At 45.9% G+C, this 13,171-nt stretch overlaps 1 long non-coding RNA gene across 1 annotated transcript; it reads right to left on the bottom strand.

The window, feature by feature from the left end:
• Positions 1 to 9,428: 9,428 nt before the first annotated feature.
• LOC120225152 lies at positions 9,429 to 11,523 on the bottom strand. Its single transcript, XR_005526751.1, has 2 exons — positions 11,164 to 11,523; positions 9,429 to 9,672 (listed from the first exon to the last, which is right to left on the bottom strand). It is a non-coding gene; the product is annotated as an uncharacterized LOC120225152 (long non-coding RNA).
• Positions 11,524 to 13,171: the final 1,648 nt, after the last annotated feature.

The following is a 13,171-nucleotide window of genomic DNA, read 5'->3' as shown; positions in this document are numbered from 1 at the left end:
CCCACTTTTAAGGTAGGAAAGGCTGAGCCTCATGGGAATGGCTCAGCAGCTCTTGGTCTGAATCCCACTCTGCACTGTTTGACCCCATCAGACAATATACCCTTTCTGACCATGACTGGTTTTTCTCATTTTGCAGGGTTTAAGAGTTGAATTTCCAGCTGCCAGCAAGCATTTATTTGTGACTCTTTCTGACAACAGGGAGGCTCTTCTTTGCCATCCTTTCCTGGCTGACCTCATCCTTACTAATCCCACCACCACTCTGCCCCCCACCCCACCCCTCTGCAGCAGACGGTTGTATTTGTTCTTCTTTTCCCAGCCTGCCTGGGGTAGACTGCTGATGCCGAAAAAGACCATTGCTCTGGCACCCTGAAGGGTTTTCAAATAAAGCTCCTTTCAGTTCAAAGATACCTGACCATCTAGTACCAATAGTATGACTTAACCAGAGACAGAGAGGAGCAGGGATGCTAGGATGCCTTTTCATTTTGCCCCTTGTTCTGAGCCCGAGGGGGGCAGTTTCTTTTGCAGGCTATGTAAATATTTGTGAATGGTTCACGTGCACAGATACCCTCTCGTCCTTCCCACCTCCCATAGTCCATGGCACACTGTGGGCTGCTGGCTTCCTACAGACCCTTCTGGAGGGATGAAGTGCAGGAAGTGCTGCATTCCAGGAAACAGGCAGCTTGTGAAGAAAGCAGCCGTGACCCAAAGTTCCACCAGTCTCCCCCTCACTGTGTGGCCTTGGAAAACACAACCTCGTTTGTAGAGCAGTCTGGGGCTTCGGAACAGATGTCAAGGACACTTTCAGCGTGGGTACATGGTGATTCTCTGAGGAGTCCCTTCTAGTGGGAGAAATGGCAGGGGACACAGAAGGATCCAGCACTTGATGGCAGGAGACCTTGATTCTGGTCTGGGCTGTGCCGATGCCTGACCTCATAGCAGCCTCTGTCTTGCTCAGCCTCATCACTGGGTGCCTTAGAGGCTGCCTGGTGCAGAGTAAGCCCTCGGTAACCACATCCTCAGTGTTTGCTCCTGTTGGATGAACTGACCTCCTGAAACTCCTTGGACCCCAGTGTGTCCTTATTTATAAAATGGGGCCAAAGAAGGCTCAAGGTGATGTACAGCAAGCGCTGCTTCCAGTATTGACATGTGGTCAGGACTTGAGATCCCGTTAAAATTTTCATTGTGTGATTCCAGCCCATCCAGTTCCAGGGTAGGGCTCCGTCTGCTCCTCAAGTTCTGGGTTCAGTGCCGAACAGTGAGCAGAGCTGAGAACCACCGAGTGCCTGCTCTGTGCTCTGCATGTGGCCTGTGCTGTCACATTTCATCCCCTGAACAGCCCCAGGAGGCAGACTTGGTTATCATCCCCGAGCTATACTTGAAGCACCTGGCCCCGGGCAGGAAAGGGGTTTCTATGAGGTCACTTGGTTAGTAAATTGCAAGGCCAGGTTCCACTCTCCACCGTAGCCTAATTCCACAGTGGGTGCTTTTCCCACTGTCCCTGCTTCCTGCCAGGTTGGGGGTTGTTTGGTTTACCTGCCAAGGTCCATCCAGTCACTTGTGACCCAGAGCCATCCTTGTCATGACCAGGACTGTGCTGCAGAGAAAGTAGGCACACTGGGATCCTGGGGCTCCCCAGTCCCAAACAGGGGGTCCTTGTTGCCCCCTCTGGTACCCCTAGAAGGACACTATGCATCAGACCAATAGATACTGGCAGAAAAATAACCCCAGCATCATCACAGCCTCTAACCGTGTTTGATCCAATGGCTAATGGGGTCATTAGCAAAGGAGAGTAATTGTAGGTGTGCCTCACCCCCATGGTTGCCTCCAGATCAATGGCTGTTTATCATCTTCTGGCTTCTCCCCCTGGGATGTAGGCAGCAGCACGATTGGTCTGGCATCAATTCCTGGGAAGGTAAACACACTTCATAACTATCCCTGGTGCTGGTCGATGCCCTCCAGGGTCTTCCTGTGGTTGGAACTCACAGCTCCCTGAGGCCTCTGCCCAGATATGGACCCGAGTATCTCTGTATTCTCAGCATGTGACACGCTACACCCCGGGGCACATGGGAGATGGCACGTTTGGTCCCAAAGGCACCCAGCAAGCCTCCTCCTTGAAACAGCACCAGCTAGACAGAATCAATTTCCCATTGACTTTCAGCCCCATCTCAGACACAATGTAATTCTTGTCTGAGGGTTTATAAAGGCCATTGACTGTCTTATAAAAGATTTAAACACTTACCTTGTGGCATGTGGGGGCTCTATCTATCATGGTACCTTTTTGACAATTTGTGGGGGTGGTGACAGATTGGGGGAGGGGCAGCTGGCATTCCCACACAGGTGTGGTTCAGACAATCAGTGCCTCCTGGACCTGCTGGACAGAGTGTGAATGGATCAGTCAGAGGACCCTCCTAATTGATCACCCAGGAGACTTCTCCACAGGGAGTCAGGCTCCCTTTGCTCCATTTTGCAAAGAAATCACATGGGACACAAGATAATCTTTACCCCAACATTGCCTCTACTGGAACCAAAGCACCTAACTGGGACATGTTTGGAACCAGAGGCATCTTTTTATCTAGCACAGAGGATTTGCTAGGTAGCAACAATGGAATAATAATGATAACCCTTTGCAATTGGTTAGCCCCTCTCCATAAACTGTGTCCATATCTATTCTCCTTTTACCCATAGAATACCTCTGGAAGGTAGGTGGACCCATGATTGTTATATTCATTTTACAGATAGGGAAACTGAGTTTCAATGAGGTCAGACGTGTATTTGACCAAGATAATCTCAATCCTCAGCACTGTTTTCAAACATACCTTTCTCCTATGCTTTACTGTCTCTTCTCTTTTTATCTATCCTCTCTGTAGCCATGGGATTCTTCTTAGGGAAAAAGAAGAAAAGATGATAAGATTCATTTCCTGAAGGAGCTCAGTCCAGCTCTATCTCCTGATAGAGACCAGGAAGTGGGTAATTGCATTTCAGTTTTTGATGCTTTAATAGCTTTGTGGTCAAGGAAAATTGGAAGGTTGGGAAAAGGATGGTCAGAGCTCTGTGGTGGGTAGAAGAGTTGGTGGTCAGACAAGCATGGTGTCACACTGTAAGCACAGGTGCTGAGGCAAGAAAGTGAGAGAGGAGCATGATCTGGCCTCCTTACCCTCCTTGAGGCATTTCTCATGTCTTTCCCATATGTTAGCGTTCTTTTGTCCACACTGGCCTCCATGCTGTTTCCCAGGAACCTCAGGCCTTTGCAGTGGCTCCTCCCATTGCCTAGAATAGTCTTTCCTGGATATCCTTGAGACTTATAACACCACCTCCTTCAAGTCTTTATTCCAATGTCATCTTCTCAGGATGATTCTGACCACCCAGTTTATACTTGAAAGCCTTCCACCCTACCTCCCAGCATGCCAGATCTCCTTTCCCTGTCTTCCATCTTCTTTTTTTCCATAGTATTTACCACCTTCTGACATACTATGTAATTTACATACTTATTATGGTTTCTACTTACTGCTTTCTTCATCAACTAGATTATAAGCTCCATGAAGACAGGACTCATTGCTTTAGATTTATCCTAAGGGCCTAGAACAGTATGTGGCAGAGAGTAGATACTCAATAAATATTTGTTGAGTAGATGAATTAATGGATGATTGATTTTCAATGATTAGCAAGGTGAAGGGTTGGGATTCAATGTTGTGGACAATGGCGAGTTTGAAATTTATTAGGGACAATGGAACTGAAGGAAGTTAACCAGAGGAGTTATGTGTTTATATTTTGTGGAGGTTATGTGGGAGGTAAGATAGGGATTAGGGAGACCTAATCCAGGTGCAGGATGAAGAGGTTTGGAGCCAGGTGGGGAATGTGGGGACTAGGAAGAGGGAGACATCTCATGTAGATTAGACAGACTTGGCACCATGGGCCGCTAGGAAAGCAGGACTGAAGCTGATTCCTTGGGTTGAAGTTGATCAACTGGGTGGAGAAGCTGGTCATTCACTGACTCTGGTTGGGGGAAAGCAGATTGTCCAAAGCTTGTGTGTGTGTGCGCGCGCGAATGTGTGTGTGCATACTCAAGGGAGGCACGTCTATGCTGGGTTGCAGGCTGTGCCAGCCATGTCAGTGGCACTGTGCATCTGACTTGGATGGTGGGAGCCATTTAGTGTGGAACTGACTGTGCCACCAGAGGCCTGGAATGATTTATAATTGTCCACTGGCTTAGTTGAAAACTGGTGGGAGGAAAAAAAAAATCAAACAGCAGAGTGGGGACTTAGGAAGCAAGGTATGCTTGGTGTTCTGGGGATGGACTGAAGGCTCTGATGAAAATAGTCTGACTCAGAGAGAGTACTCATTGCTTCTCAAGCAGAGCAGGGAACCAGTACTCAGTCTCCTGAGAGGGTCTCTTGTGGGGCCAAGTGCAGGCTCAGTGTGTCCTATTTCCCCTCATCCCACGCTTTATCCACTGTGGCTGCTTGTATGTCATCCCTGATCCTCTCCTTGGAGTCTTCCCCTCTTCCTTTCTGTCCTCCTCCTCATCTGCCTGTGTACTTGCCTGTGGCCCCTTGGCCTTTTTACCGATCACAGCCTCTGTGCTAACAACACACTGTTAACAATTAAGGGGCTTCTCATATTGGACCAAGTGGACTCTCAGCATCTGTGGCCAGACACCCCACACCATAGTGGCAAGAGACCAGGTTTGCTCCCAACTCAGCTATGGACAACTGGGACTTGAAGAAAGTTCTCTTTCATTTTGGAATTTCAGGGTCCTCCTCTGGAAAGGAGCACAGAAATGACTGCCTCAGTCAGAATGCTGGAATCTAAGGGTTGACAGTTGGAATGAGCAGTTGGATATGCTGTGGTCAGGAGGAAGGAAATTTTGATCTTGTACTTGCAAATGTCACGTGAAATAACATCTGGCTCATATGAATGTCCCCTCTCACAGCATCTTTGTTGAGTGGTACCTTCTGCATTGAGAAATGTCTCAAGAAATAACCATATAAAATCTATTCCTCAGTACGTTATGTCATAAAAGCATTCCATTATTTGATGAATTTTCTCTGAAATGCCAGCATTTGATGAGTTTCTTCTGAAAATTTTGAAACCCTTTTAATGTCCTACTGAAAGTATTTTGTAAAAGAAGCCAATGGATATGCACCCTGACTGAGGAGAACTCATGAGCACATAGTTAGCCCTTATGGTGGCCACATGCACTGCCCCCAGATCTTAAGGAACCTTCCTTGTACATCATGCAGAGGGGAGCAGGTCTGCCATGCAATATAGTGGGAACCACTTCAGAATGTGAGTATGGAGAAAAATATTCCTACTTTCCCTCTTTTCCTTTTTTGGCATGGAGTAGGGGCCAGCTTGGAGAAGGGTGTGATTTAGATGTCTTTGGATAAGTTTGGAAGGTTGGGACACATTAATGATAGTTGAATGGAGATATGGGACAGAATTAACAGCTCTCATGCACGGAGCATCAGAGTTGATGGAACTTTTGGATTCTTAGATAGGAGAAGTGAGGAAGAAAAGGGAGTCCAGTGAAGTTCCGTGTTTGTTATTGACCTTCTTAGAGAAGTATCGTGGGAAACCCATCTGCATATTTAGTGGAAGGTAAAGAAGCAGAGAGGACAACTATAGACAATGCTTTGAAGGAGCTTATCTGTGTGAGGGAGCTGGAGGGAGGTAGAGGGCCAAGGGAGATTTTCATTTTAATTTTGAGGTATCGGAAGTCCAAGCATATTTATATGCTCGTGGCAAGGGGTCTTTGGTGGGGGGAACCCCACCAGACAGAATACAGAAGTGATAACTGATGGGAAGACCCCTGAGTGGTGCATGGTACAGAGGAAGGGACAAGCAGACTCATCTTCCTCTGAAGAGAAAGATGTGGCAGGAAGAAATGTGAAGGGTTCCAAATTTGTGGGTAATGAAATAAAACATTGAGAGAATTTACATGTCACCCCCCCCCCCCCGCCCCTGATCAGTTTGAAGTAGGAAGCAAGGTGCTTTTCTGTGACACAAGGGAACAAAGTGGGGCCGGGGGCTTGACAGATTGTAGCAGGTCAACTTAGAACAATGGAGGTGAGCTGCCTGAGGACCCAGGGGTGTTAATGCCACAGCTGGGATGGGGCCCACCATAGGGCATCGCTGGGTTGTCATCTGCAGCATAAAGAGAGAACTGATAGGGCAGCGTCATAAGCAGATGGCTGGTTTGCCTCGTGGTTCTACTTGTGGGAAGTATGGCTGGGGAGCTATAGAGCAGTGAGCCAGAGAATTGATAAAATGATGGCTTAGAGCCATGGGATGAAGGACTCTAGAACAGGGAGCGGATGTGCATAGAGAACTCAGAGTGGGATATCATGATGAGCTCTGACAAAAGATGGCAGATAGTTAACAGAGCTGAGAATACCTAGGCTGTGGTCAGATGTTAGACTGTCAAGATTTCAAAGCCAGAAACTTTCTGAATGGTGACCATAAGATCCAGGGTATGGCAGCTGGGGATGGGGAGGTAAAAATGTCACCAACATTACAATAAATACAACACTAAGTGCTTTAGATGGCTTTTGCCATTAAATCTCATGGCAATTCTTATTTTGCAGAGAAGAAACTGAGGCAGAGATGGAAGAAACAGATTGATGAAGGAGTCACAAATGAGTCATTGTTCGAGGGTGGGATGTGAAGGTAGGAGGTCTTTTTCATTTTCAACTGCTTCTCATAACACCATGACAACAGTTGGCTGAGTCAGCCTTGCACATTAATGTCCCCAAGGATGATGGTAGTGGTTGTGGTGGGGAGGAAGAGGATGAAACAGGGATTGGGTCACCCGTGCAACACTGGCCAAATGATAGCTGCAGTATCACTGTGCCCCCACTGGATGCACCACTATCCCACATGGGCCATGTAGCTCTGTGCCTCAAAGGCCAAGAAGCTTCCTCCTGGACATCTTTGTCGTGCTTGTAGTGGAGACTTGGATTCCTGATGCACTGGCTCTGTGTCTGGTGACTGGAAGCTGGTCCTGACAATGGATTCAAGTCCCAGCCATTAGTAGTGGAAAGTGGAGCATGTGAGGGGTCGACCTTGAAATGTCACTGCTGTTGTCTCAGACGGGAGAGCCACCCACAAGAAAAGTGCTGTTAAGCAGGGCTGTGCATTGATGGGGGAGAGTGGGTGGCCTCTGTACTCCACACCACATCCCTTCATCAGACCACGATGTACAGTGACCCTGGGGCCATGTTTCCTAGGGGGTGTCAGTGCCCCAGACATCTTTCAAGCTTGTGTGGCCGCTTTCCTCAGAATAACCATCATAGATCCACTTGGGTCTGGGTCGAGGCGAATGTTCTTTGGGAGTACTCTGGCTGCTCACTAGGTTTGTCCATTTTTCCCTTTTGGTTGCTTTTTAAAAATCTCGTAATTACCCTTTTCCTCTCTGTGTACCCCATCTCAAGGAGCATGGCATGGTAGAAACGTGTATATTCATCTTTTCATTCAGCACCTATTAATTGTATTCTTCAACAAATACAGAAACATGGATTTGGGAGAAAGGTGGGCTTGGATTTAATCCTCATTGTGTGTTCTCTGTGTAGGCAGGTGGCACATCAGATCATATTTTGTATGTCGCCAATGAGTGGTTTTTAACCTGTAAATGATAGGGGCACTCTGTGACCACGGAGGAATTTATTACACTCTTGGATCCAGTCCTCACTTTGTTTTTCTGTACAGTGGGGCTTTTGTATCAATGTGGCACAGTGTTTATGAGACATCAGTAAGCAAATATTATTGAGACCCCAGTGCAGTGCCTGGCATATGGCTTCATCCAAATCTGTTGACTCCTCCTCATTCAAATCACATACATATTTTGTGACAGCAAAATGCCATTTCTCCAGATATAAAAACAAAAAACCCTGCATTCTCTGCTGGCTACTGCTCATACTCCACCCAGTATGTCTGGATCCGCCAGGCCGGTTGTCCGCGGACAGCTTCCACTTCAGGACAGGACTTCCGGGCCTGGAATAGGGTCATCGGGTGTCGGGGGGCCCATTCTCGCGTTGGTTTTGTGGGAAGTCAGTGTTCTGCCGTCACCTTGCTGGGTGTTGTAGCTTGGATATTCTGTCATCCGGCTTCATGTCCCGTCTCTCCTCACACATGTTGTGCCATTTGTTCCAACATAAGAAACGCTGTGACTCTGTGAAAAGAGCAGAGCATTCCGAGCTTTGCCGCCTGGGGTTGGCTCCTGGCTTTCAACCTTTCTAAGTCTTAATAGACCAGCTCCAGTCCAGTAACATAATGCATGTGAAAATTCCATGAAAAATGTGGAAAGCTAGATGGATATTAGTTACAGTTTTATTTATTTATTATTATCCTTTAATTTATAGACCAACACCTACCTATGGAGGCTAAGCTGCAAGAATGCCACAGATGGTTTGTTAAAATATCATTAACATGTCAGGCAATTAATAGAGAATGGGAGTAAAAATTGCTCATTTTTATACACCAATTATTTACCTTTAACATTAAGCAGTATTTGTTGGTCTGGTCTGATGAGCTATGGATAGGGAAGTTTTGAGAATCTATTTTCAGGGTTTTTTCTTTGTTTAGTAGCTTAAAAGTTCCATGCATCATCCTCAATGACTTTAATGGAGATTAAGTGAACGAAGTTCACAATATTGTCAATGGTGATTAAAAAAACAACTTCAGATCTGTCAGACTCATTGTGTTGGGAAGGGTAAGAAAAGTCAGTGATCTGGCTTTGGAGTGGAACATGATAATCACCCCAGGTTCCCCTTCTGCTTCGTGTCTGTGCCACCCGCAGTGCTCATCCTGCACACTCTCGCCTCACTGTATCTCTTCTCAAGAACCTGTCGTGGCTCCTTGTTGTCTGATGGGTTTTTCACAGTCCTGACTGTGCCCTCTCTGGCAGTTTTCTACTGCTTTTCCCCATGTGTAATCTGTGTTCCAGTGTTTCCAAGATTTACTGTCAACTTGAACATTAATTTTTGTAAGAACATACCTGAGGGTGTGGAGGGGGCAGAGTGCTACCTTTGTGATGTCCATGCCAGGTCTCCTGGAACCTTACTCCGTGCCAGCCCCACTTTCCGCCCGTCTTATGAACCTGCTCTTGGTCACTACACACATAACCTTATCTATGCTATAGCCTGTGAGCAAGCCAGAGCATATTTGACCCCGTATAATCACATAACTCCCAACATGGTGTCCATATAGAACATACCTTCACTAGAGTTCTCCAAGTGCATTAAGGTTAGACTCTCCTGGATCTTCAGAAGCCTAGGCGATTGAGTCAGGAAAATTCCCCAGTGTTGGTCACCTAGGTTACCCTCTCTAGCATACACAAAGTAGGTCGAAAGCATGAGGGTGGGAGTAGGAAAAGGTCTGTTTGGAATGGTGTGCCAGTGTCCCATTGCTGTACCAAGTTACTACAAACTGAGTGGCTTAAAACAACACATTTATTGTCTTACAGTTCAGGAGGTCAGAAGGCCCACTGGGCTAAAATCAAGAGGGCTGCATTCCTTTCTGGAAGCTCTAGTGGATAATCCTTTTCCCTGCTTTTTCCAGCGTCTAGAGACTGTCCACATTCCTCAGCTCACACTCCCCTTCCTCCAGCTTCAAAGTCAGCAATATTGCATTGTGTGACCATTCTTTCAGCTTCCTCCATACCCATGCTGATGTCTACTGACAAAATAAAAGTCGTGGTCATTACAGAATGCTTGCTGAATCACTCAACGCACCAACTATCAACCAAACACTCAAACAACCCACATTTACAGATGCCTGCTACACACACACTATAGATCCTGTGACAACAGTCTCTCATCATGGGGTCTGGGAGAAAAGGTCCTAATGAGTCAGGTCGCTGTGAGGAAGGCTTCAGAGAGGGGTGAGTACATTAGCTAACTCTTGAAGGAGACACAGGTCACCTAAAGGTGTTCATGGGACAAAGAAGAGCATTTCTGGCAGAAGGCACAGCCTGTACAAAGCATAGATGTGTAGACCAGCATGTTCCAGAATCAGCCAGTAGCTTTTTTTTTTTTTTTTTTTCTATCTTGGAGCTTGTGGAGGCCTGCTGGGATCATGACTTCTAAAATGCCAATTTTGTCTCCAAGGCTGTGGCCCAAGGCCATTTTGTTTTCCTCTGGTTGTAAGCAAGGTCTTCTAAACCAGAGGGAGCATACAGCTCTTCTCAAAAAATGAAAGTGTTTATGCCTGAGATAAAACCGAATTTTATGTAGGCAAGACATGTGTTTCCATGTACAGGAAAAGTGACTCCTGGCAGCAAACTAAAGTCCAAGTCATCCAGGGAATGGTAACTGGCCTCCAGGGAACAGCAGCATGGTTTGTGCCAAATTCTGAAGCAAGCTTCCCGCTGAGGCCATTGGACACAGAATCCATGTGATGTGGCATCTCCTAGGGAGTTAACTTGTTTGAAAGTAAATAAATAAGATTTAGGGGGAAAAAAAAGCAGCTGTTTGATGTGATTTGACTAGAGATGGAGGGGGGAACGGCTGAGAGTGGAGAAATGATAAGAAGTAGGTGGTGTTAGAGGCGCCTCCTCAAAATTCATGTCAGACTCATAACTCCCAGTATCTCAGAATGTGACTGTATTTGAAGCTACATTTTTGGAAGGGATGATGAAGTTAAAATAAGGTCATTAAGTGGCACCTTGGTGGCAGAGTCCATTGAGCTTCTGACTCTTGATTTTAGCTCAGGTCATGATTTCATGGTTTGTGAGTTTGAGCCCCACACTATCAGTGTGGAGCCTACTTGGGATTCTCTCTCTCTTCCTTTCTCTCTCTGCCCCTTCCACATACATTCTTTCTCTCTTAAAATAAAATAAACTTAAAAAACAATAATAAATAAGCTCATCATCGCAGGCCCTAAATCCAATGTGACTCCTGTCCTTGTAAGAGGGTAGGACACAGACACACAAGGAAGACCATGTGAGGATACAGGGAGAAGATGACCATCTACAAACTAAAAAGAGAGCCCTCAGAGGACACCAGTCTTTCTGGCCCCTTGATCTCAGACTTTCAAGCCTCCAGAACTGTGAGAAAATACAGTTCTATTGTTTAGGACTCCAGTCTGTGGTGCTTTGTTATGGCAGCCCTAGAAAACTAATATAGTAGGTCATAAAAGAATATAAAAATCATTGGATGACACACGTACAGGATGCTGTGATGTATCACTCAGATCTCCTTTCAGGTCTGATGACCTTTTTCCTCCAGTTGCTGGGAATGCTGTGGGCAAGGCAGCCCTTAGCTATCAGCTTCTTTTAGGAATTTGCCTTGGATCGAGTTGCCTTGTCCAAGAACACGGCCCTTTCCCCAGGGTAGTCTGCATCCAAGACTTGTTGACATGTGTGTATTAAGGCTTGGTCACTTTGCGCTACTTAGTTAAACTCTGAAAAGTCCTCTGGCTTCAGAACATGCCTTGGGGTTGACTGAGGGACTACATTATAGCTTCTTTTCAGTCCTGCTCCCTTTCCATCCCTTCCCTTCCATATGGATTGATCCCAAGACTGCTTCTTAATACATTCCTGTATGCTAACCTTTGTCTCGGGGCCTACTTCTTTAAGAATGCAATCTGTGACATCATAGTAAAGAAATTGGACTTTCTGCAGAAAGCCATTGGGGAGCTATTGAGACATCATATTTGGATTTGTGGTGTGGCTGATTTGAAGGCTAAAGTAATGAAGGTCAAACTGATGTAGGTAGACCAGTTAGACAGATCAGAGAGTAGACAAAATAGAAGGTGATTAGAGGCCTGGTTGTAAATCATTTTTCTTCACCTAGAGCTTCCCCTGGAAGTGGGGAGGCTCAAAGCCATTCCACTATATGGATTGCATCGTCCTGACTTGACTGGCATTTATTTCCTGCTTAGAACATTGAAGGAAGCTCAACTTTGGTCTGTTTACCAAGATGTGAGAGCCAGTCAGAAGGGGCCAGTGTTTTGGTATGTCCTCAGGGATGCAGAGATGAATCGGAGGATAAGATACGCACTTTCTCCTAACTTGCTGCAAGGGTCTCATGAGCTAAGTCTGACTGGATGTAAGCTCTCTCACGCCAGCCCTAGCTACCTGCGGCTCTTGCCTCACCTGGTCACAGCCTGACCCTAAACATGTGCTAATGCAGTTTCCTCTGACTGAACTATGTTCCTTCTTGCTCCGTGACCTTTATTTACCTTATTCCTTACTCAAGTCTCTATTCTGCATCTATTCTGAAAGGAACCTTTACTGATGACTCCCTTAGGCTGGGTTAGGTATATTTTTTACTGGATTTTTCTAATATTTCTTTTTTCTCAACCACTAGATAGTCAACTCCAGGACAGTGGAAACTATGTCTTCTCAGGGATTTGGAGCAAAAGAAGCACTGCACTCTTCTTTCCCAAATTTGACCATTAAAAATATATACACAAAGTACTTATTGCTTAATGGGGAATCCATTTATCTAATAGTTGTATAACACTCAGTAGTCATCAAACCTAGAGGCCCTAGTAAACTTTGTAGGAGCTTGTGGCTTAGAACTTGGGCCAAGTGGTATCTCCTACTTGCTACCCTATATTTAAATGTTAGGACCTGCAAACTTGAGCAAATCATGAGAAAAATAGCATGACTTGTAGACTCCAGACTCTTAACTTTGTGAAATAGAACTTTAGACTTAGCTGCATCAACCATAAAAGTTAATAGTGGAGTAGAGGAGAGAGAGAAGGAAAATGGTGAGTTTGTTCCCTGAGAGGGGTCCTGCCCTGCATGACAGCTGTGTAGGAAGGAGAAGGAGAATGTATGACACTAGAGCCTGGATGGCAAAGGAAAATGAAAGAAGGGTTGTGTGCCTTTGGGACAGTATCCCTGCCCACTGGGAAAATGTAACTCATTGAATCTAAGTTGGCCAATTGGATTAGACATTCTCCTTGAACAAGAAGGGAGGAGTGAGAAGGTAGAAGGAGGACCAGAGTTCCCTCTAAGGCACTTTCCTATATGAGAAAGGCATATGGAAATGTAGCTTTTATGAGGTGAAGTGGAAACATGGAGGAAAGGATACATAAGACTTTAATCCAAGCATCTTGACCTTCATGTCCCCAGAAACCAGTATGAGAGGGGCCCAAAGTAGTTATCTGTAATGTGTATAGACAGAATAGGAAAATGCCTAAGAAGTGACAGTCACTGACAGATTGG

Source organism: Hyaena hyaena, unplaced genomic scaffold (genome assembly GCF_003009895.1).
Source record: "Hyaena hyaena isolate Hyena2069 unplaced genomic scaffold, ASM300989v1 scaffold_18, whole genome shotgun sequence".
Classification (NCBI taxonomy): Eukaryota; Metazoa; Chordata; class Mammalia; order Carnivora; family Hyaenidae; genus Hyaena; species Hyaena hyaena.
The sequence above is the reverse complement of the archived record's forward strand: the minus strand, read 5'-3'. Positions and strand labels throughout refer to the sequence as shown.